Source organism: Chinchilla lanigera, unplaced genomic scaffold, assembly GCF_000276665.1.
Source record: "Chinchilla lanigera isolate Chin_1 unplaced genomic scaffold, ChiLan1.0 scaffold00003, whole genome shotgun sequence".
NCBI lineage: Eukaryota > Metazoa > Chordata > Mammalia > Rodentia > Chinchillidae > Chinchilla > Chinchilla lanigera.
Genome location: NW_004955404.1, coordinates 32,742,356 through 32,766,407, shown reverse-complemented (window position 1 = coordinate 32,766,407; position 24,052 = coordinate 32,742,356). Strand labels below are relative to the sequence as shown.

General features: G+C 36.7%; 1 protein-coding gene across 3 annotated transcripts in view; it reads right to left on the bottom strand.

Moving 5' to 3' along the window:
• Positions 1-24,052, bottom strand: part of Klf12 (Kruppel-like factor 12) — a 411,890-nt gene that overhangs the window by 361,118 nt on the left and 26,720 nt on the right. The window contains exon 2 of one of the 3 annotated variants that reach the window (XM_013516598.1): positions 9,118-9,297. The exons of the other annotated variants lie outside the window; for them this stretch is intronic. The gene's annotated coding sequence lies outside the window, so the exon portion shown is untranslated. The remainder of the gene's footprint in view (positions 1-9,117; positions 9,298-24,052) is intronic. 3 annotated transcript variants of the gene reach the window in all.

Here is a 24,052-nt window from a genome sequence, read left to right as displayed (position 1 = left end):
AAAAAAGCCCAGCCCCTGACAGATTCACAGCAGAGTTTCACAAGAAATTCAGACAACATTTAATACCAACACTCCCCCCAAACTCTTCAACGAAATTGAAAAGGAAGCAATTCTCCCTAACTCATTTCTGGAGGCAAGTATTATACTGATACCAAAACCAGCGAGAGACCCAATCAAGAACTACAGACCAATATCCCTAATGAATATGGACGCAAAGATACTCAATAAAATACTAGCAAAGAGAATGCAGCAAATCAACAGGAAAATCATACACCATGACCAAGTCGGATTCATTCCAGGAATGCAGGGATGGTTCAGTATTCGCAAATCAATTAATGTTATATACACCATATCAATAGAGCCAAAGACAAAAACCACACAATCATCTCAATAGATGCAGAGAAAGCTTTCAACAAAGTCCAACATGCATTCATGATAAAAACTATAGAGAAAATAGGAATAAATGGTCTTTACCTCAACCTGATCAAAGTCATCTAGGTCAAACCAACAGCAAACATCATACTAAATGAAAGCTTTTACTTTAAAATCAGGAACAAGACAAGGATGTCCACTTCACCACTCCTATTCAACATAGTTCTGGAAGCATTAGCCAGAGCAATTAGACAAGAGAGAAAAATAAAAGGAATAAGGATAGGAAAGGAAGAAGTAAAATGATCACTATTTGCAGATGACATGATACTTCACATGGAAGACCCCAAAATCCCCACAAGAAGACTCCTTGAATTAATTGACAAATTCAGCAGTGTAGCTGGATACAAAGTCAACACCAAAAATCAATAATACGCTGATACACAAACAACAAACAGACTGAGTGACAAATTAAGGAACCATACCTTTCACAATAGCATCCAAGAAACTGAAGTATCTATAAATCAATCTAACAAAAGATGTAAAAGATCTATTCAATGAAAACTACAGTACTCTGAAAAAAGAGATCAAAAAGGATTTCAATAAATGGAAAAATATTCCTTGCTCATGGATAGGAAGACCCAACACTGTGAAAATAGCCATACTACCAAAATTGCTGAACAGATTCAATGCAATTCCCACTAACCTACCATTAGCATACCTTACTGATCTAGAGAAAACATTCCTTAAATTCATCTGGAACCAGAAGAGACCCAGAATAGCAAAAGCAATCCTGGGCAACAAGGACAAGTCAGGTGGAATCACAATCCCTGACCTGAAATTATACTACAAAGTTATTGTATTAAAATCAACATGGTACTGGCTAAAAAGCAGACCGGAGGATCAATGAACAGACTGCAAGAAACAGTCACAACCACAAATACACTCAGCTACCTAATCTTTGATAAAGGGGCCAAACAAACTCACTGGTGGAAAGATAGCCTCTTTAATAAATGGTGCTGGAAAAATTGGCTTGCCACCTGATGCTTGTTGAAAATAGACCCAAGTCTATTGCCATGTACCAAACTCAAGTCAAAATGGATCACAGATCTCAATATTAAACCAGAAACACTAAATCTATTGGAAGAGAAAGTGGGTAAAAACCTTGAAGACATAGGGGTAGGCAGAGAGTTCATGAACAAAAACCAAACTGCACGTGAAACACTTCAAAGAATCAACAACTGGGATCTCATCCACTGAAAAGTTTCTGCACATCTAAAGAAATCGCCAACAAAGTAAAAAGAAAACCCAAAAACTGGGAAAAAATTTTAGTTGATTGTCCCTCAGACAAAGCACTTCTATCTAGAATATATAAAGATTTTAAAAATATCAGCCCCACCTGAATTCAAAGACCCAATCCAAAAATGGGCAGCTGAGATGAATATACACTTCGCAGATAAAGAAATACAAATGGCAAATAAATACATAAGAAAATGTTCAACATCATTATTCATTCAAGAAATGCAAATTAAAACAACACTGAAATTCCATCTCACCCCAGTAAGAATGGCTAGCATTAAGAAATCAACGAATAACAAATTCTGGTGAGGCTGTGGAGAAAAAGGAACTCTTCTCCACTGCTGGTGGGAATGCAGACTGGTGAAACCACTTTTGGAGATTTGGAGATCAGTTTGGAGATTTCTCAGCAAACTAGGTCTAGAGGTCCCATTCAACCCAGCTAATCCCCTTCTGGGTATTTTCCCAGAAGATCTAAAAACATTGTATCACAGCCATATATGTGCACCTATGTTCATAGCAGCGCAATTTGTCATTGCTAAATTGTGGAACCAACCCAAATGTCCATCCACTGAGGACTGGATAAAAAACTTGTGGTACTTTTATATAATGGAATATTAGCTATAAAGAAAGAAACTCCAAGCTTTTATAGGTAAATGGTCACAACTAGAGACCATACTCATAAGTGAAATAAATCAGACCTGCATGTGTAAGCAATGTATTGTCTTACTAGTGTAAGAACGTGAAAGAGTGAAAAAAAATTAGGAGGTATGACAGACATTGTGAAACGAAAGGAAAATGCTCTAAAGTAAAGAGCAGCTGGGGTGAGGGAACAGAGAAAAGAAAGAAGGGGAAATTATGTATGTTTGTATATACAGGATAGCTAACATAGTTGTACTAGTGACTTCTATCACTTTACTGAAAGGAACAGTTAATGATTACTTATTTGATGAATCTTGCATCTCTCTATTTGTTTTCCTGAGAAACCACTTTGAAGGTATCAATATGTAATACAACAACAATTGTTAATTTCCTACCACTTTGTCTGTAACTCTGTATTGTTTGTATTGTGCTTATGCAGTTTTGTAATGGATGTCTATTTGTTAATATGTTTTCCTTCTGTTATTCTTAAAATAAATTTAAAAAGAATTAAAAAAAAGAAATAAGAAACCTACCCAGTAAATTATTCTAATACTTCTAGTGGAAAAGGACAAATATTAGTGGAATTATTATGTACTAATCTTCAATAAATATAGTAAAACTGTAAATGTAAATACAAGATAAACCTCCATAAAATTCACTTTACTCCATTCACATTATCCCTCATTGCTTTTAGACACATCATAATTAATTGAGTCATGTATATAAAGAGAAGGGGAGGGGAGAGACAGAGAAGAAACAGAGACAGAGAGGAAACATTTCCTCCAAAAAATAAAAACAAAGGTGGAACACAGAAAACAAACTGGGCACACAAATACAATAAATTCTGTTATCTCATTTTAAAAACTGTTATTGTATTCTCTTTCCAAACCTAATAAGTTCTTTCCAAATGTGATGGTGAACGTTAATTCCCAGGCCATTTTCTTTAATAAGTGTATATACTTAGATAACCCCATAAAGAACTATATTAGTTACAAATAACAAGCTTAAAATTTCACAGATAATGTAAGTATTTAGGCATTATACATGAATTGTGGCAAACACACCATAAGAAAACTGAAAACAGGTATCTCTTATAAATGTAAGTGTAAAAATCCTACATAAAATACCTGCAAACAAAATCCAGCATTATAATTATAAAATAGTTACACACCATGACCAACTGGGATTTATCCTAGGTATCCAGGACTGACCTAACATATGAAAACTTACTTACTATGCTACACCACAGCAAGAGACTAAAAAACAAAACCACCTTCTCATATCAACAGATGCAAGGAAAGTGACAAACTTCAACTGCTTTTTGAGAAAATGTCATTATGCTAGGGAAGAGGGGAATGTCCTCAACAGGACATAAACATCTACAAAAAGAGTCAAATATAATAGCAAAAGTTTTTTTCCTTCTAAAACAGAAAGGAAATAAGAATGCTTGCTCCCACCACTGTAAGGTAACACTCTGTTGGACATTCTAGCTGGACAATCAGGCAAAGTACAAGGCATCGTGATTGAAAAGAATAAAGGAAATCTAACATTTCATAGACAACATGGTCCTATATATAATAATTCTACAGAATACAGTAAAAATGAGATTTAGAAGACATAAATGTGTCCAGCAGAATTGTTAGATACAGTATCAATATATAAATATCAACTGTATTTCTATAAACTTATAATCCATGAACAATCTGTTATGGTTTGTGTCTGTGTGTCCCCCCAAAGCCTCATGTGGCCATGGGGCAGGCTTTTAGAGTTTGATTGATTATGGGTGTGAGAGCTATAACCACCTGGGGTGGATAGTTTGCATATGTAAGGGAGAGGAAGAGGCTGCTTGCCGCCATTCCTCCCTTTTGTGTGCTTGTTGATTCAGCTGTGTTCTGCCACCATGAGCTATAGCCCTCTGCCATGTGCCACTCTGCCTTGTAACCTGTCAAGTATGGACTAAAACCTCTACAAACTGTAAGCAAAATAAACCCTTCCTTCCTTAATTTTGGGCATCAGGTATTTTGTCCCAGCAACGAGAGAAAAGTAGCTAAGACAAATCCAAAAAAGAAAATTAAGAAAATAAATTTATTTACAATAGTACTGAAAGTAATATAATAAGGAGGAATAAATTTAACAAAACTCCAAAACTATAATCTGAAAACTATAAAACACTAAAGAAATTAAAGACTTGAAGGAATGAAACAACGTTCTTAGATTGGAAGGCTTAATACTGTAAGCTGGCAGTATTCTCAAACTGACAACTGATTCAAAGCAATGCCTATGAGAATTCCAAAGATTTCTCCCTTGAACTTGGAAAGCTGAGCTGGGTGTGGTGGTGTATGCCTGTCCTACTAGGTATTTAGGACGTCTGATCTCAGGAGCGCAAGGTAAGCTGGGCAACATGGCAGGATTGTGCCTCAAAAAATGGAAGGAAAGAAGGGAAAGAGGAATGATAAAAAAATTCCAAGGCGTAAAAAATAGTAAAAATTATACTGGGAATGCTCATACTTCCTAATTTCAAAACTTACAACAAAGCATTGATAAGTAGGACTCCACAGAGACATGCATCAATGGAAAAGACATGAGAGGCATGCGTCCGTGGTCAGCAGTTTTTAAAACAGTGCAAAATCACTGAAAAGAAGAAGAATTGTATGTGTGTCTGTGTGTGTTATGCGTGCGTGCGTGCGCGCGTGCACGCGCACGCACACACACACACAACACACACACACACACAGAGTAGAACCCAGGCCTTTGAGCTACAACCCTGGCCAAAGAATGGTCTTTTTAACAAATGACGCTGGAAAAATGTACACTCAAACACAAAGAATGATTTTTGACCTTTACCTCACATTATGCATAAAAGTTACTCAAAAATCAATTAAAGACTGAAGTATAAGAACTAAAACAATAAAATTCTTAAAGAAAAACACTTGAGATAAACTATTTTATGACCTCAAATTTCTGGACACCAAAACCACAAGTAATGACAAAAAATAATAATCTTTTTACTGTCTCTATATTTTTGCACTTTCCAGAATATTATATAATTAGTATCATATGGTATAAAGTGTTTTCAGAATGGCTTTTTTTTTCCTCTTATGAATATAAGTTTCCTCCATGTATTACCTTGGCTTGACAACCATTCTTTTTTGCATTAATAATATTTCACTGTCTAAATGTACAGCTTATTTATGCATACATCGACCAAGTGTTACCTTGGTTGGTTCCAAGCTGTGCCAATGACTATAAATGTAAAAAGATCACTGGTTGCCAGGAGTTGGAAAGGAGGTAAAGCACAAATGATTTCTAGGGCAATGAAGAGAGTCTGTGTGATACTAATGGTGGATATAAATTTGTCCAAACCCATAGCAAGCATAACACCAAGAATGGACTCCTGAACTATTTAGACTGGACAATAATGACATGTCAGTGTAAGTCCATCAACTGTTACAAACATTACTCTGGTATACAGATGCCAATTATGGGGACAGGCTATGTACAGCTACACAATTTTCTGGTGAACCTGATACTGCTCTAAAACAAATCAAGACTTTAAAAATAAAGATCAGTTGGGCTCCATCAAAATTTAAAAACCTTATGCAAAGAGCATTACACTTTCCAGAAAATAAAAAGACAACGTACAAAATAAGAGAAAAACATTTACAAATCATCTATCTACCATAAGTCTGGTATCCAGAATGCATAAAAACCCCTTAAAGCTCAGAAAAAAAAAAAAAAAAAAAAGACAGCCCAATGAAAATGCAGGCAAAGGATTTAAATGTACATTTCCCTCCAAGAAAGAATGAAAATCCCTAATAAGCCCAGGGAAATATGCTCAACATCATTAGTCATTAAGGAAATGCACGTCAAAAGTACTCAGTAGGATAGCTACAAGAATTCCCAGAAATAAGCATCAAGCCTGGCACACAGAACTTTTTTTTAGTAAATGGTTTTTTTCTCCTTACAATCAGAAAAGCTTCTACATCCATCCTTCATTGTAAGTGTATTTTGAAGGTACATATTTTTCTATGAAATACCTCATGTAAGTAGTATAGTCTACAATTATTCTGCTCTATGTATGCAATACTATTTCTTTTACTTGATTTTCACTAACCATTGTGAAAATTTCATAGGAAAATTCAATTCTAATAAAGATTTCTGAGATTTGACATATTAAGTCTGCATTTTATGGACTCTGCTCACAAATCCTCCAGACTGAGAAGTTCACACTTTTCAACTTCATGTATAGAACAAAGATAGTTTATTTCCGTTTTTTCAGATTCAGGTCTTTCTTGAGATACACCCTTAAAATGCCCAAAGAGACTTCAGATTGAAATTTCCGAAGTTTATGACAATGAAACTACAGTGAATAAAACTTCAGTTTTCGGGGCTGGGGATTTAGCTCAACGGCAAAGCGCCTGCCTGGCAAGCGCAAAGTCGTGAGTTCAGTTCCCGGTACCGGAGAAAAACCAAAAAAAAAAAAAAAAAAAAAACTTCAGTTTTCTAAATTCCTCAAGGAATAAGTTATCTGAGATGGGTAAATATTTCTTACAGTGAACACTGTGAGTGCTATATTTTATCATAATTTTAAGAGAAATGTTTTAAGTTACAAACTTACCAAGATCACATCTACAAACATCCTCTAGTAACCTTTCAACTTTGAGAATATGACTTTTTCTTTTTTTTTTTTTTTGTATTTCTTTGCTAGGACCGTATTCCCTAAGCTTGCTCTGTTTCATGAACAGCCAAATATAGCAAGAAAATAAGGAGCTAATCACAACATGGCTGAGTTATACACAAGAACATAGCTCCATATTTTTTAAAAAAAAACATTAATAAAGCACTCTAAATCATAAGGTTTCACAACCCCAGCCCAAAGATCCGAAGACTATATGTACTGCGGAGATGTGCAATCAACTAGACTCAGACAAGACATCCTAACATTTTCAGTACATTTTAAAGTTTAAGTATTTCCCTAAACATTTAACTGCACAGCATGCTTTAAAATATAAATGTATTATACATATATTCATGTGCCTTTATGATTGAAATGTCTGCAATTGCAAAGCAATTTTTTCTAAGCAGCAATTCATTACTTTCCATAGTATAGATCCTAACTCCAAAAATTGCTCCTCCAAATATGTTTTTTAATTCCTTTTGACTTACAGATGGATCTATCGGCCCACCCCTCAGATAATCAGAATTCCACATTTTTTTTTCTCCCTCAGCAATAGATTCAAATTCAAAATGGAAAGAGACTGAAAAATGGCAACAACCAACCAGTTAATTTATTTTCTTAGGCTACCGTTAGCCTCAACCATCAAGTGGTTGTGTAGACACCGCAGCTTTAATTTCTATAAACTGGCCCCTTTGAAACTACTCACTTCCTCACAGAATACTAGAAATCTTGACTCCCAGGAATGTAGTCATGTGAGCCGTAATACTAAGGGAAATTCAGATTTTCTGTTTATCGTACATACTAATGCTGAACTTACAGCTTATCATTTGGAATTACAGATGAGAGGACATTGTACACATCTTTATTAAGTACTAAAAATGTTCCAAGTTATTATTAACCATCAGCATTTCAACCTTCTGGCAAAAGTCTGGTGTTATAAATTACTAAGCTAATCAAACAGTAACAATAAAGATAATTATAATCACCACAACTACCAAACCCAAAAGCACTAAGACCTTGGAGGTATAGATATTGACCTAGCACCTGCAGAGCTAAACAGGCTCCTGTCTCCACTGAACACAAGCTCTATGACCTAGCACAAGTTACATTACATTTATCTATAATAGAAAGACAACTTCTAAATTTCCTCTAAGTCCCCTTACCTCTTTAGACCTAATGCCCCAGAAATCTATGTGGTGAATAATGAATGGCAGTGTCAATCCTCATATATGTGTTTTAATCCAAGACTCAAATACATACTTCCCAAATAGTTGGCCAATACTACAATTCTACAAAGCCAACATTGACAATCTTTTAAAAAAAATTTTTATGCAAAGAATCTTCATAATAGGCTAAACATTATTTAGAAACTATTTCAGTAGGTATTTATGTAGCACTAATTATTAAGTAGTTATATTCAAAATGTAAACAGGTTTAAGCAAACAAATAAACAAGTTCACATGGAACACTAAATATTTTCAATCCTTAACATACTAGTATGTTATATGTTCTAGGTTTTATTTTATAACACAAAGTAAAGTTTCAGTAGACTACATTAACTTTTATTTTGTTTTGGTTTTGGTAGTACTGGGACTGAATCCAGGGTCTTTGCACTGACCTACATCCTCAACCCTTTTTCATTTTTATTTTGAAACAGGATCTCACTAAGTCAGTAAGTTGACCACGCTGGACTTGAACTTGTGGTCCTCCTGCCTCAGCCTCTCACAGTACTCAGAGTGAAGGCAGGTACCACTATGCCCCACCAAGAAAATCTGCTTTTATAATTCCTTTTTTCTACTGGGCTAAGAATCACTATAACAAATGTTTTTAGAAACATCACTGCACCTGACATCAACCCCCATAAGCATATGAACTTTGTACAATACAAAATTTCACTTTGCTCAGAAACATGACTTGTCATTCTGCAACCAAGAAAGGAAGAATGTGGGACCATCAAACTGAAGCACTGGTCTTACACACATCTGCAACTCTCAAAGCCACTCCTTCAGCTAATCCAGCTCCCTGAACACATCACATACCCGTACCTCAGGCATCAAATGATCCATACAGTAAATTTTTCAGTACAACCAGTCCTAAGAAGAAAATTCAAACACAGGACTCCAGGGATCTACCTCCAAAACATCCTGCTCTCTCCAGGTTGTAAATCTCATCACAGGAAACTGCAGTTCTGCCTCCCAGTAGGCTCGACTCTGTACAGTTAGAGGCTGTCAATCTCCACTTGTGCAGTAGACCTAGCATGATGCCGCAACACATAGCAACCATTGTTTTAAAAAATTAAGCATTGATCCAAGCTGAAAATAGAAAAAAAGTACCTTGTAACAGTATCATAATATAAAATGGTATATAATTTTTCAAACTCAACTAAAAACCTTACTGTGTTTTATGCCCAGCAGCATTCAAGGAAGTACAAAAGGGGGAGGGTAGCACACATAGCGCCTCCCCGCCGGGGTGCTGGAAGGGAAGACAGCAACAGGAGGCACATGCATAGCTGTCAGAAACCAAGAACACAGGGAATGCAGTTGGAGGGAAAAAGACAGGAGGAAGGCAAGACAGAGGATAGGCAAAACAAGGAAAATGATTAAGCATATAAAAATGCTAAGGATAACCAGAATCAGGTATCTCACTACTGTAGCAGGTATTTAACACACAGAACCAGTGAACGCTAGAGAGGACCCTAAAGTGTTAGATTGGAATTGGAAATATCAGTCTGAAATTTTAGTTTTAAAAAACGTAAACACAGATATAGGCATAGCTATAGATGCATGCACTTACAGGATGCATATACAAAAATATGTGTGGACATATACATACACATACACACAGTTCGTGTTGTCTACCGAGGACCCAGTACATGTGCTCAGATTTCAGTTTCCAAATACCACACTCCACTGAAAGTAGCCAGAGTTACCCAGAAAAAAAGGTGTATTACGAGGATGGGGCAAAGAAAACACAAAGTGAGGCTAGAAGTACTGACTGCTGAAAGCCACAGAGCGCCATGTTCCAGAATGGCGGCAGCACCCACACCAGGTTCCAGAAGTGTTCAAAGACATGGGAATAAAAGCCACCCTGAGCCTCTCATTGCCTAAATGACAATATGAGCATTCAAAATAAGTAAGACTAGTAATAGACTACAACCCATTCGGTAAATTAGGAACTTGTGATACAATACATGAAAAACATCCATGAGGGAGAAGGGAGAGCTGTTCCATACAGTGGGTTCCTATAGAAGAATGACAGAAAACGGCACTGTGGTGTCATCAGTGGAAAACTATCACCGTGGTGACCGATTCAGGCACGGAGACCCAGTGGGTGGAGTCTTGATGAGGAACACCGGTATAATCTCACACTACCTGCCCTGATAGCACTGAACAGTAACTAACGGGAAAGTAATGCCTTCATGGAGGGGAAACGGGACAGACGCTAGCAGAGGACAACTCTGTCATCGCCATGACTAAGGGTTACCCTACAGATTTCAGGTTTGTGCTCTTAGCTATGGAGGCCACCACAGGAAATGACTGAGGAATGTTCCAGACTGAAGACAGGACCACTAACCACAATACGTATTCTTAGATAAGATTCTTGACCAGAAGAGAAGAGACAGCATTCAGACAGCTGGTGAAATCTCAGTAAGGGCCATGCATTAGGTGCTGTGCTGAGTGGACTTCCTGACTTAGAATTTATTTTGTGAATATGTACCTGTGTTCCTTTTTTGCTGAAGACACATTAAGGTATTTAAATAGACATAAGAGCTAAGGCTTAATCTCAAATACTTCACTGAAAGACCGTTCATAATGAGAGAGATATATAAGGGAGCTGGCTAACAACTGGACTCTTCATGTAACTTGCTACACCTTTATTTCTTATTAAGTAATCTTAAAAATTTATTTCAAAGCTTTTATAACAAAAGTAATTACACTTTGTACAATTTCATCTACCTCTTAAAACATTTCCAAAGTTTTAAAAAATTAATATTACTAACTAGGATTACCGTTTTAGGTCTATCAGTTGGGGCTTTCCGGTGGCCAATTAAAACAATGATTTGTGTGGGCAAAGCATTAGTCCAGATGCTAAAAAATACCACTGGCACTGCATGCAAAGGTATGATGCATCTAACATAGAGTGTGTCCCACAACAAGGGACCTACTGACTACTGGTGATCACTAACAATCTCCTAAGGGGCTTAAGGACCCCACAGTAAATTCTAAAGAAAAAAGTTCACATATTCAGATAGAGGTATTTAGCTATAATGTGCTAATTATATTGTAACATACAGATATTTCTGAAGGGAAAACATAACCATTATTAAAAAAAATTACAATTATTAAAAAAATGTTTCATTTTCCTTAAAATGATCCCAAACTAAAAAGACTTTAAAATTACTATGGTATGTACCAATACGTGACAATTCAATTATGCCTAATTTCAAAAGATTTGATCTACTACAATACTATCAAAGTGCAAGGATTATACAGAACTCATTATCATACCATGTAAAGCATCAGTTCTTATAATGACCAAGAAACAAATGACAGAAATTAACTAGAGTATATAAGGTTTGATGAAACATGATATTGTGATAGATTCTGTCTTGGTTACTTTTCTCTCACTGTTGGGACAAAATACCTGATGCCCAAAGTTAAGGAAGGAAATGTTTATTTAGCTCAGTTTGTGGAGGTTTCAGTCCATATTCCGCTGGCTCCAAAGCAGAGTGGCACATGGTTGAGGGCAACGGTTCATGGCAGTGGCAAACAGCAAAAGCAGCAAGAACAAAAGGGAGGAGTGGGCAGAACGCATGCATCTTTCCCTTCCTTATATTGGACGCAGGCACCCCACTTCCAAGGGGCTGTATTGAGGATAAAGCCAGCAATGAGAGAAAAGTAACCAAAACAGAATTTGGTACCAGAGAAGTACGGTGATTGCTGTGACTGTATCTGACCACGTGGTTCAAAAACCTTTGGAAATGGCTTGTGGGAAGAGTTTACGAAGGTTCTGAGATGTCGCCAAAAAAAGAGTAGAGCTGGAATACCTTCAGCTGTGCTGTATGGGAGACTCTGGTCAGAGCTCAGAAGACCAGAAGGCTTGATAGAAATCTGGCTGGTAAAGACTGGGTTCGGGAGGTTTCTGCTGGGAAGAAGGACTGCATTAGTTGTTGGACCCTAGATGATGTGTGTTATGGCTTGGCAGAAAGTTTGTCTGCATTTTATTTTATTTTACTTTTTTTTTTTTCGGTACCAGAAATCGAACTCACAACCTTGCGCTTGCCAGGCAGGCACTTTGCCGCTGAGCTAAATCCCCAGCCCCTGCATTTTATTTGTGTACAGAGACTTTGCCCGAGACTAAGATTAAGGGTGGTGGACTACGTAATCTGGCAGAAGAAATTTCAAGGCAGTCAAAAGTTGAGGCAGTGGCATGGATATTGTTGGAGGCTTTTAGCCAGATTTACGTTGAGAATCAAGAGCAAAGAGCCCAGCAGGATGATTTAAAACACTGTGAGTTTACCTAGAAAGGAAGCTCCAGTAAAGCTGTGGACTGCAAAGATGGAGTTGAGGAGATCTTGATTTCTGAGAAGGAGCAGGAAAACACAAAAGATGGCCTGAAGGCGTCACAAGAAGCAGTAAGTCTCCATCCTTTGCAGTCTCAAAACTACAAAACTGAAAGACTTTTTTTGAGGGGAAAGCCACAGAGCGCCATGTTCCAGAATGGCGGCAGCAGCCACACCAGGTTCCAGAAGGGCGGCAGCATACAGAATTTCTTCCTGAGAATTGGATTCAGAGTACCCAGCGATCCAGGCACTCGACCTCTACAGCCAGAGAGAGGTAAGCCTGGTTACTGCTCCCCTTGGCAGCAGACCTTATTATCATCCACGTGGCACTGGTTTTAGGCGCATGGAGAATACAAAAGTTCTGAGGTTAAAAGGCTTCCACCTAGATTTCAGAAGGCCTGGGAGGCCAGGCAGTGTGCCCCTGTGAGGGCAGTGTGTGAAGCTGTGAGTGTGAAGCGAAATGTGCAGTGGAGACACCAGAAGTTTAGAGAAGCCAGGCACGTGCATTGTCTGAGGTAAGCTGCAAGGAAGAAGCGAAGTGGGCCCAAGAGAAAAGCCATAGGAGCTACAACCACCAGAAATGCCCTAGGGGCTAAGCTTCATAAGGCCTTTGGAGCTCACAAGGTACCACACATTACTTCAGATGTTCCGCATGGAACTATAAGACTTAATGCTTGCCCTGCTGGATGTTGGACTTGCTTTGGTCCCAATGCTTTGTCCTCCTATTCATACTTTTTGGAAGGAAAATGCTTATTTTGTGCCACTGAATGTTGGAAGTGTTTAATTTTTCATTTGGACAGGAGCTCACAAGTAAGAGTTTGCCTTAAATCTCAGAGGAGACTTGGGACTTAGACTCTTCAGCAATGCTGAAACTGTTAGGACTTTGGCAACTCTTACAGATGGACTAAAACACCTTTTGCATAAAGGGTTGTACATGAGTCTTTGGGGGACCAGGAATGGAATGTTACGGTTTGTGTCTGGATGTCCCCCTAAAACCTCATACAGTTACGGGTGTGGGCTTCTAGAGCTTTTGATTGATCCATGGTCCAATGCTGGGATTATGGGTGTGAGTGAGTACTACACCTGCCGTGGGGCGGGGAGCCTGCATACAATATAAGAAAGGGAAAAGGCTTGCTCTCCAAGCTGCTCCTCCATTTTTGCTCTCGTTGCTTTTGCTGTTTCCACCACCGTGAACTGATACCCTCTGCCATGGGCCACTCTGCCTTGGAGCCAGCTGATTATAGAGTGAAACATCCACAAACTGTAAGCTAAATAAACCTTTCCTTCCTTAATTCTGGACATGAAGTATTTTGTCTTAGCAATGAGAGAAAAGTAACCAAGACAGATTCTAAAGTAAATTTAGTATTGGAAAAGTAAGAACAGTTTTCCAAGTGGAACAATTACCTCTGCAAAAATAGGTCATTATGGTTATTTTATCCTATATTAAAATACAAAACATACATCCCATATAAAAGTAGAAAAGAAAAAAAAAAAAAAAAAGAAAAGCATACGGAGATTAGGAAATTCATCAGATAAAGTGTTTTAGAAGCCTGTGAGTCATCACTCTTGGACTATTTTTAGTACATTATTTCAGTGATTTGTACATTTTGTTTCTAGACAGTTTTGAGTAGTGCGTCATTATTCCTCTGTGGACAGGTAGAGCTATTTTTGAGTGATTAAACTCTTGCTCTGTGTTATCTAACGTTCATTCAACCGTAACTTTACAAGCTGACATTTCTGCACATTTGCATAAATTGGGATTCATGAAAATTCTTACAACGTACCAAAATTTCTTGACTTGTAAGTCTTCTGAACCTTGAAAGAGTAAGTGTTATTTAATATCATACAAACTCAGTGAATTTGCTCACACAAAGATTTCAATGACCAGGATCCAACTTTCTTAGTCAACTCAGATGTCACTTTTACTAGTTCTGTCGCTAGTTCTTCCACATTTGTTTCTGTGAAAGGTACCGCCATTTTCCCAGTGTCACAGACTGAATACATAACATTGCCTGAGCTAGTATACAATTTCTGGAGTCAGTAATGTTCTACAAAGAAAACCTTTTTTCTACTTCAGTGTGTAAATTCATACACACACACATATCTTGCTACTAATTAAGACTGACAACTTCTAAATTCACTACATTTATCCTAAGAAACAATGTATAGCAATAAGAAACGGAACTGCAATAAAAAACCAGTACATAGGTGATTGGGACACAAAACAGGTACTGCAAAGACTCTCTTTTAAACTTTCCCTAGTAACCATTAATAAAAGTGGTTTATATCCTCTGTTACACCCTGCCCAAATCCACAATAGCAGCATGTTCTCTTCTCCTCTCTCTTTTTACTCACCCATATTAATTTAACTTCTGACATTAACTGTTAGAGTCTGTCTTTTCTTTCAGATCATAAACTGCATACTACATACGGGTGGGTACACCATTATGTTCAGTCCTTTCTCCAGGGGCAAGTACAGCAGAAGTCACTAACTTTCCCTGGTAAAAAGAGAGACTCGCTATTATATTAAATAAATAAAGGTTTACTGGATAACTGTATTCATAAACCCTTCAAATATTTTGGAAACAATTATACAGTTCAAATGGTCTATAAGAAATATCAGGAGATATACTATCCAAGAAAGCACAGATTTATTTAAAAGTTTCACGATTCTAAAAATAGAAGCATTTTCTAGAAATACAATTGTGTAAGCTATAAATCTCTAAAATAGAGTAAGTTTTGCCCCAACTACTCCTATTTTGATTTATAGACTATTTAAGTTTTTAAATATCAATCAGATTAATGAAGGAAAATGGGAAGCAAAGCTGAAAAAAAAAAAAGTCACATTTGAAACAGCCTAATTAGCCAGGTGTGGTGGTGCACACCTGTAATCTCAGCACTTGGGAGGCTGAGTTAGGAGGATTGTCTGGAGTTGGAGACCAGCCTAGGCTACAAAGTGAGCTCAAGGTCAGCCTGAACTGCATAGAGAGACCCTGTCTCAAAAAGACATAAACAAAAAAAAGAAAAGAAAAAAAAAAAGGAAAGAAGAGAAAAGAAATAGCCTAATTAACAGGATCAATACACAGTTGACAATACACAGTTGACATTACCATAGCGCCCCCCTCCTTATGTGTAGAAGATACAAAATTCCCAGTGGATGGCTGAAACTGCAAATAATACAAGGCAGTATAGATAAGGTTTTTTTATCCTTTTTGTCCAAGCCTGTGAAAAAGTTTAAGTTATAAATTGGTTGGGGCTGGGGATTTAGCTCAGCGGCAAAAGCGCCTGCCTGGCAAGCGCAAGGTCGTGAGTTCGGTTCCCGGTACCGGAGAAAAACCAAAAAAAAAATAAATAAATAAAATAAATAAATTGGTTAAAAATAAAAGATTAATGATGACTAATCAAGTCGACTATAACAGTACACTGTAATGAAACTGCAAGCCAGCATCACTACTCTTATACTTTGTGGTCACTATTAAGTAAAATAAAGATTACTTATACACAAACATGATCCTGAGAGAATAAAATGGAAATGATAAAAGTGACTAACAGGCAGGTAGCATATACAATATGGATACGCTGGACAAAGGGAAGATTCACATCCCAACCAGGATAGAGAGGAACAGTTATGCTCTGAGGATAGGGAGGATTTTATCATACTACTTAGAATAGTGCACACAATTCAAAACTTATTGTTTCAGGAATTTTCCATTTGATGTTTGGCCACAGGTAACTGAAACCACAGAGAAGTGAAACCCTAGGTAAGACAGTGCCATGGTATTGCAGGTTTATCCACAAAGGAAAAAAAAATACTGTAGTGAAAAGGCACCTGGGGAAGAAAGGGGAGAGAAGAGAGAAATGGGTTATTGTTAAGAAAGTACATTCATATGGAATGGAATGCATAGGCTGAACGTTGGGGTCACCTCACCAAATACACAAGTAGAGCAGACAGCCTTAAGCTGCTATTCATCCAAAATGATTGTGAGATTATTTTGATACTACAGGTACTTTAACCTCCATCTGTACTAATTCTTAATTGGGTATTTTAAACATTAAAAGTGAATTTAAGTGTTTAATAAAATAATTTTCTAAAATGTTTATTATTTTAAATATTGGTGAAACCTGTGATCATAAAACTGACCTCAAGAACAAACAGTGTCTAACATAATAAAACAGAGGGACACTCAGCACACTATATAACTGAATTTTCACTTATTTTAACCTTTCTTTCAAGACATAAATTGTTTAAACTTTTTAATGTACATTTTATTGATTAGAAATACAGATATTTTCTGCATACTTCATACAACTATGTTCACAGGAATTCTGCCCTATCATTGAGTTATCAGGGCCATGAATTTAACTAATGTTCAACAAACCAGCTGCCAAGAAAACACAGGACTGCATTATGTTTGCAGTTGATCATTAAGTGAAGGTTCAAACACAAGAACTGTCCGATTATTTTTTTCTAGTTGTAAAGACGATAAGGTATATATCAACCGAAATCTCTTTCTCCTCTGTCCATGTAATATGGCCAACCCAAATAATTCACATAATATTTCATATCCTTCCTCTGTTAGTCTTTACAGTGGAGTTCCAATTCAAAAAGGTCAAAAGATAAAAAGCTGAACATGATACCTTTGTCTGTTTGGACAACTATAACAAAATACCTTAGCCTGGGTAACTTATAAATCAAAATCTATTTCTCATAGTTCTGAAGGTGAGGAAATCCAAGGTCAACTTGTTAGTAAACCTGGTTTCTGCTGAGGACTCACTCCTCAGAGATGGTGCTTTCTACAGGTCTTCTCCAGTGGGACTGGAAGGGCTTCACCTTCAACATCTTTCATAACAGCACTAATCTCATTCATGAAGACAGAGGACTCAGAAACTAACTGCTTCCCAAACAGCCAATTTTTAGTACTACTGCATTGAGGATTAAGTTTTACTGAATTCACCATACCAGAGGCCTCTGTGATTCATGTGTATTCAGGCTACAATTTCTAAATATTCTAGAGGGTCCTTGTTTTCTCCAGACTGTCCAAACAGAATTTGCAATAGCAGTATCACTAAGCTAAAATGAAGAAACAAGTTGAACTGCAAGATATTTCTATAAAAATAACAATAAAAAGAAATACCAGCTCATGACTTTCTTAGAGTGTCTACATTCCACTTAAATGTGAAGGGTCTCTCTCTCTTTCTCTCTCCCTGTCTCTCTCTCATATATATATATATATAGATAGATATACACACATATATATAAATATATATAAAATATATATACATATAGAATATATAAACATATATGTTTATATACATATACATATATGTATATATACATATATAAAAATATATAAAATATATATATCTTTAAATATATACATATATTTACATATATGTGTATTTAAAGATATATATTTATATATTTTTTATATGTTTGTACATCTTTATATATCTTTAAATATCTATTTATTTAAAGAAGAAAAAGTAACTTAGGAAAATAAACTATATATTAGATACTAGAAATCATGGAACACAAGACAAGCTTAGGGCTTCCCCAACACTTAAAGAACACCTAAGGTGAGTCAGAGCCAGAGCTGATTAGCAGCAAAAAAGAATCCAAACTAAGAAATGACTTTCAAATTCTAATACCAAGATTTGGTCAACACAAAAGCTCTGTACAAAGATTTCAGGAGAAATAAGAAACTTAAGGCAAAATTATTTGATCATGAGAGACGATGTCAGACAATTTGTCTTGGTAGCAAAGTTTAGGCACAGTACTACATATATGACACTTTAATTTCCATTCTATGAACTTGCTGGCTAAGTCATCATTAAAGTTTTAAGCCTCTTTTTTAATATTTTGATTCTTCCTTTATGACATTATTCATTTTCCTTTTAAGTAAATATATTACAGATATTTAACACTCATTAGGGATCACAAAACAGATCCAAGTTTATGTTACTCATCATCATGAATAGATTATTATGTTCTCTATCACAGTGATAATAATTTATGCACGTTTATACCATTCTAGTTTTCTTAGACTCTTTGGATCAACTTTTTAAATAGTTATCAAATCAGAAAGCCTTCCTACTTCAATTCCTACTTCGCATTCCTACTTCAATTACTCTGCAACTCTTTCAGAAACACTGAATAACGTTCACTTGCATACTGTCTTCTTTCTAGAAGTTGAGCAAAATTCAACTACAAAAGGCAAAAGTTAAGATATTTATATAAAATTTTAAACTGAGTAATTGTTTTTAAAAATACATGGAAATTTTGCCTAATTAATTACACATTATGTGACAGAATTTTCAATAAAATCCAAAGGTCAAAAAATACATGAAATTACAATCATATAAATTTCTAGAAATTTATAGCTACATAAAAAAAAAATCTAAACACTTTGAAAAGAACAATTAGAAAATGCAGTAGCAAACAAAAAAGTCTCAAGGAGGAGGATCAATCCTAGCCTGTGCATCTTAAGAGGTGAAACCCTGTCTCAAAACTTTAAAAAGGGCTGGGGATGTGGATCAATGCAAAGGCCCTGGGTTAAATCCCTACTACAAAGAAATAGAAGAAATAAGGGAAAGAAGAAAGGGGAGGAAGGAGGAAGAAAGAGACAGAAAGAGAGGGACAGATAAATTGAGGATATGGCTCAGTGCTAGAGCACTTGCCTAACATGCACAAGTGCACAGGACTGGTTTCAATTCCTAGTATAGCAAAATAAGTAAGTATATTAAAAAATATATTAAAAAATTCTATATGACTATTTCTTAAAATAAATAGTAAAACACATTATACATTGATTTCTTTTTAAAGATATAACATATAAAAATCATGAAACTAGGAATTATTTTTAACATGCACAAGTGCACAGGACTGGTTTCAATTCCTAGTATAGCAAAATAAGTAAGTATATTAAAAAATATATTAAAAAATTCTATATGACTATTTCTTAAAATAGCTGGTAAAACACATTATACATTGATTTCTTTTTAAAGATATAACATATAAAAATCATGAAACTAGGAATTATTTTTAAACATGAAATTGAAATTTTAAACATACAGTTTTTAAATTTCTGTCACTAAATTTTCAAAATACCCAAAGAATTTTGAAAGATAATTTTAAATACCAATATTGATTTAAAAAAAAAAAAGCAAAAGTGAGTCAATCAATTTGGTGGAGTGCAAGAGACAAAAATTTAAAAATTTTAATTTTAAAGTTTTAGAGTTTTGCAAAATTTAAAAAACAAATAATGTATTTTACAATAACTTTGAAGAGAACAGACCATTCCAGTGCTATAAGAACTATTCTATGGCACAGAAAACGATAGAAAACATCCTAATCTATTATTTGAAAGCAACACACTATGAGGCCAAAGCATTACCATTTCCAAGAGGAAAATCCTAATATAAGTTGTTTGAATACATTTGATAAAATTCTAAATCTATTCTTGTTCAAAATTCTTAGTAAAACAATAAAAATAAAAGTTATTTACTCTTAACATGTCTACCCATGTGAACGAAGATTTCCTACATAACACACTAACAAAGACCACTCAGAAAACGCAATAACCAAAGGGGACTGTATTATTAGGCAGCTTTCCCGATGCTGGGTTCCTGGGATACAATACCTGGCGCCCACCACTTAGAGGAGGGAAGGTTTGATTTAGCTCACTCTTTTAGAGGACTCAGTACAAAGTCAGCTGGGTCCAAGGCAAGAACACCATGGCAGAAGGGAGGGTCAAAGCAAAGCTGAGTAGTTCACACTGTGCCCCTGAGCAGAGCAGCGGAACAGTGCCAGAGAGGAAGGGGTGAGGAACCAGACATACTCTCCAAGGTCCCGCCTCCACGACCCACTCAGGCACACTCACTAGTATGCTCCACCAAGCCAGCGCAGATCCCAAAGCCAATCAGGTTGAAACACCACCCTAGCTGCCGCAAGGACATTCACAACAGTAACTATAAATACAAAATATCATCAGAGCTGATCTAAAGCTATTTTACTAAAAATGAAAGGCTTGAATAAACTGGAAACACATACCATGTTTCTAGAGAAGCAAAATAACAAGTATCAAATGGAAGAATTAAGTAACAATGATAGTGGACACATTTCTGAAAAAGAGTAACAGAAGAAAAGGAAGTAAACTTTTAAAATGTTAATTTAAATGATGCAGGAGTAAGGAAGGCAGTAACTATTTTAAGATTTTGGAACTTTTCAAGAGAAACTGGAAACCTTTGATTTTTTTTAAGTGAAATGTCCCCAAGCTTCTCTATGGACCGCAATCTTTCAAAGTGTTGCGTGTTTCCAAAGAAAGCATTTCTGTGGGCTGAACTGGCCAGAGTGGACCTCGCCCCTGTACACACCCAGCGCTTCCTGCCTCACCCAAGCTCCACTTGCTTCCTGCATCTGCACAGCCCTTTCCTTTTTCCCTCCACCCTCTTCTGTGCAAACCACCCATCCAGGTGTGGCTCGCAGCCTTCCCTCTAAAAGGCACTGTCAGAACTCTGGGAGGGATTAGCACTGCTCTCCCTCCACTGGGACAATCACTGCTCTTGTCACATTTTGACTTTAGAAGTGAGTAACCCAAGTGTTCTGTCTCAGCCTCTGGCTGAACAGTAGGGATGGCATCTAACAATAACACCAGCTACTATCTACTGGCCGTACCCCAAGCCAAACACTGAAATGATGCTTTGAACACAGCTTCTGTAACTCTCTCAACAAACACAAATAGGTATCTCCACTTCACAGTCAGTGCTGTGCTCAGAAGGGTAAATAACTAAGTCGATCCTGGGTAAAAAAGGATTGAAATTATTTTTCACCAGCTTCACCAATCGCCCTGCAGTTGATGGTCTCAATTTAAATGAAATGCCTTGGGTCCTTAACTGAGTCAAGGGCATGAGGAGCGAGACGGGACTGAAAAAGGAGTGAGCCTAAGGGTAGGGACTAGCATGTGGAACCCACTAATTGGTTATGAACCACATGAAGCACAGGAAGACACGAACTGCTAAATTTTCTAATTCTGTACTTGAGGCTGACTGTAGTAACATACTTTATACCCCAAGTTATCTTTTGCTTTAGCAAATTATTGATTCACTGGAACTTGATGCACTTAGCAGGGAAAAAAAGGCACAGATGCGAACTATACAGTCATAAAAAGTCTGAATTATAAGACATCTTTTAAAATATTCTTAATATTTTTCTTATTCTAACCTCAGTATAAGGCTTTTATGATACTTTATGTCTGCTTTGTTGGGATTATATCATCTTATAAAGTTTTTAAAAATTTATAGAAATCATCTCTCAGCTATCTATATCAATTCACTTTAAATGGACTTAAAAGACTTTTAATGTAACTTGCTGACAATTTCTAAAGCTACCTGCGCTTTAGGATGTTTCAGGACCCAAGACCAAAGAAAGACAAAACAATCTAATAACTAAGTTCTTTCAGGTTATCTGAAACATGCAATTAATTATTCACTCTAAAGAACACAATTTTGAAGCATCTTCGAAAACTCAACAAAGTATCACATAGGGCAACATTTGTGCCAACAAAGGACAGACAGTCTTTGAAAAGTGCTGTTAGTTACCTAACTAGCAATGCATTGTTCCAGAAGTTAGAGAAAAAAGTCCAGATGCTCAGCTTCCTGCTTCTTTTTCAAACGCTAGAAAGTTTTTACAGGCTCCACTTACAAAGAAAATGAAGATTAAGAAAACCTAAGCATTTTTCTAGCTACTTCTAAACTCATTCGATGTTTGAGGTTTAGAAAGCCATAAACTGCAGCTGCATATACTATGGCTCAGATTTTAAATTATTCATATTTGATACCTGTTGTTTACAACAAAAACATGTGACTATTCTGTAGAAATGCAGAGAGCGCCCTCATTTACTACACTGTTGCAGAACAGAGGTCACGGCCCTGTGAGCCAAATACAGCCTATGACCTCCTTCAGGCACACTCCTTGGGAATAGTTTTTACCCGTAACAAAATAATAGGAGAATGACAACAGCCAGCACACTTTGTATCACTATCTTCAAAGTAGTTACTCAGAGTACAACACAGACCAAAAAGATTCTTACAAAGAAAAAACATAATAATAGTAAGATGGCTTAAGAACACTTACACGTGTGTGCACGCACACATGCAGGTCTGTACATGCACAGGCTTGTCCCTCCGTAAGTCCCACACTGCCAAATCTGACCAACTAGGGCCAAAAGTATTTTACATTTATACTTGAGTCTAAATTAAACATGCATAGACTTCTTTTCTTGTCACTGTTCCTCAACTACTACAGTACATAGCATTTACATTATTGTGATAACCAATCTAGAAATGATTTAAAGTATAAATGGATGTGCACAGGTATTTTGCAAATACCACACTGTTTAATATAGCAGACTTGAGAATCTGTGGATTTGGGTATCCAGAAGGTTCTCGAACCAAACTCTCAGAGATAAGGAGATAAGAGTTATATATGTGAGTGCAGAGACCTCATGTGGATGGCAACACCTAAAATATTACCGTCCGGCCCTTATGCAAAAGTTAGCTGACTTGGTCACAGTGTATCTCCTACACAAACCACTGCATTCATACTATAGCCTAACCCGCCAAAGTGAGTGAGTTGGAAGAGTACATAAAGAAGTATGGATAGCAGGTGATATTTACAGTTTCTAGAATGACATTTACTGCCAAGACAGGCTACCACAGTATGAGATACAGCATCTTTCAATTGACAGGATAGCTTCAACGAATATCTCTACTCTCAAAACTTGAAGATACTATAATTCTAGAGGGTAAACCACTCATCTTCCAGAACAGGTCACGAGCAGAAAATGCCACTTCATACACATTTCCTCCTGCTTCAAGCTCTCCATCTCTTTTCTCACACACATTCTTAGCTCCTCACTCAATACTATAACAAATGTTTCCTCCCAATGACTCCTCCAAATCCTTCAACTGAACTAAAGGTACCACTAAAGCTAGTGGTATCTTTCAATGCTCTCAGAACATTCTGTGTAATAATACAGTTTACTATAATGCTTTATGGTAGGAAATTTTTTTCTTAACTTACCTTGTTTTGCTCAACTTTAAACCTATCACACTTAGTACAATGCCTTCCCAGATGGGTTTCTTAGAGTCTTGTGGCTGCCCTAACAAATTACGACAAACTCAGTGGCTAATAACAGAGTATTCTCTAACAGTTATGCAAAGGGTGACTGCATGGCCAAGCTTCCTCTGAAGGCTCTAGAAGAGAAACCCTTCCTTGCCCCTTCCAGCACCTGGTGGCCACTCCCACTCCTTGGCATCCTGTAGCCTGGCACTACATCACTCCAACTTCTGCTTCCTTTTCACATCATCATCCCTTCTGAGTCTTGCAAGGTCATTTGTCATCAAATTTTTCCTGGACTCAGGAAATCCAAAGTGTTTTCATCTTAAAATCCTTAACTAAGTTGTATCAGTGAATACCCTGTATCCAAGGAAGGGCACATTCACAA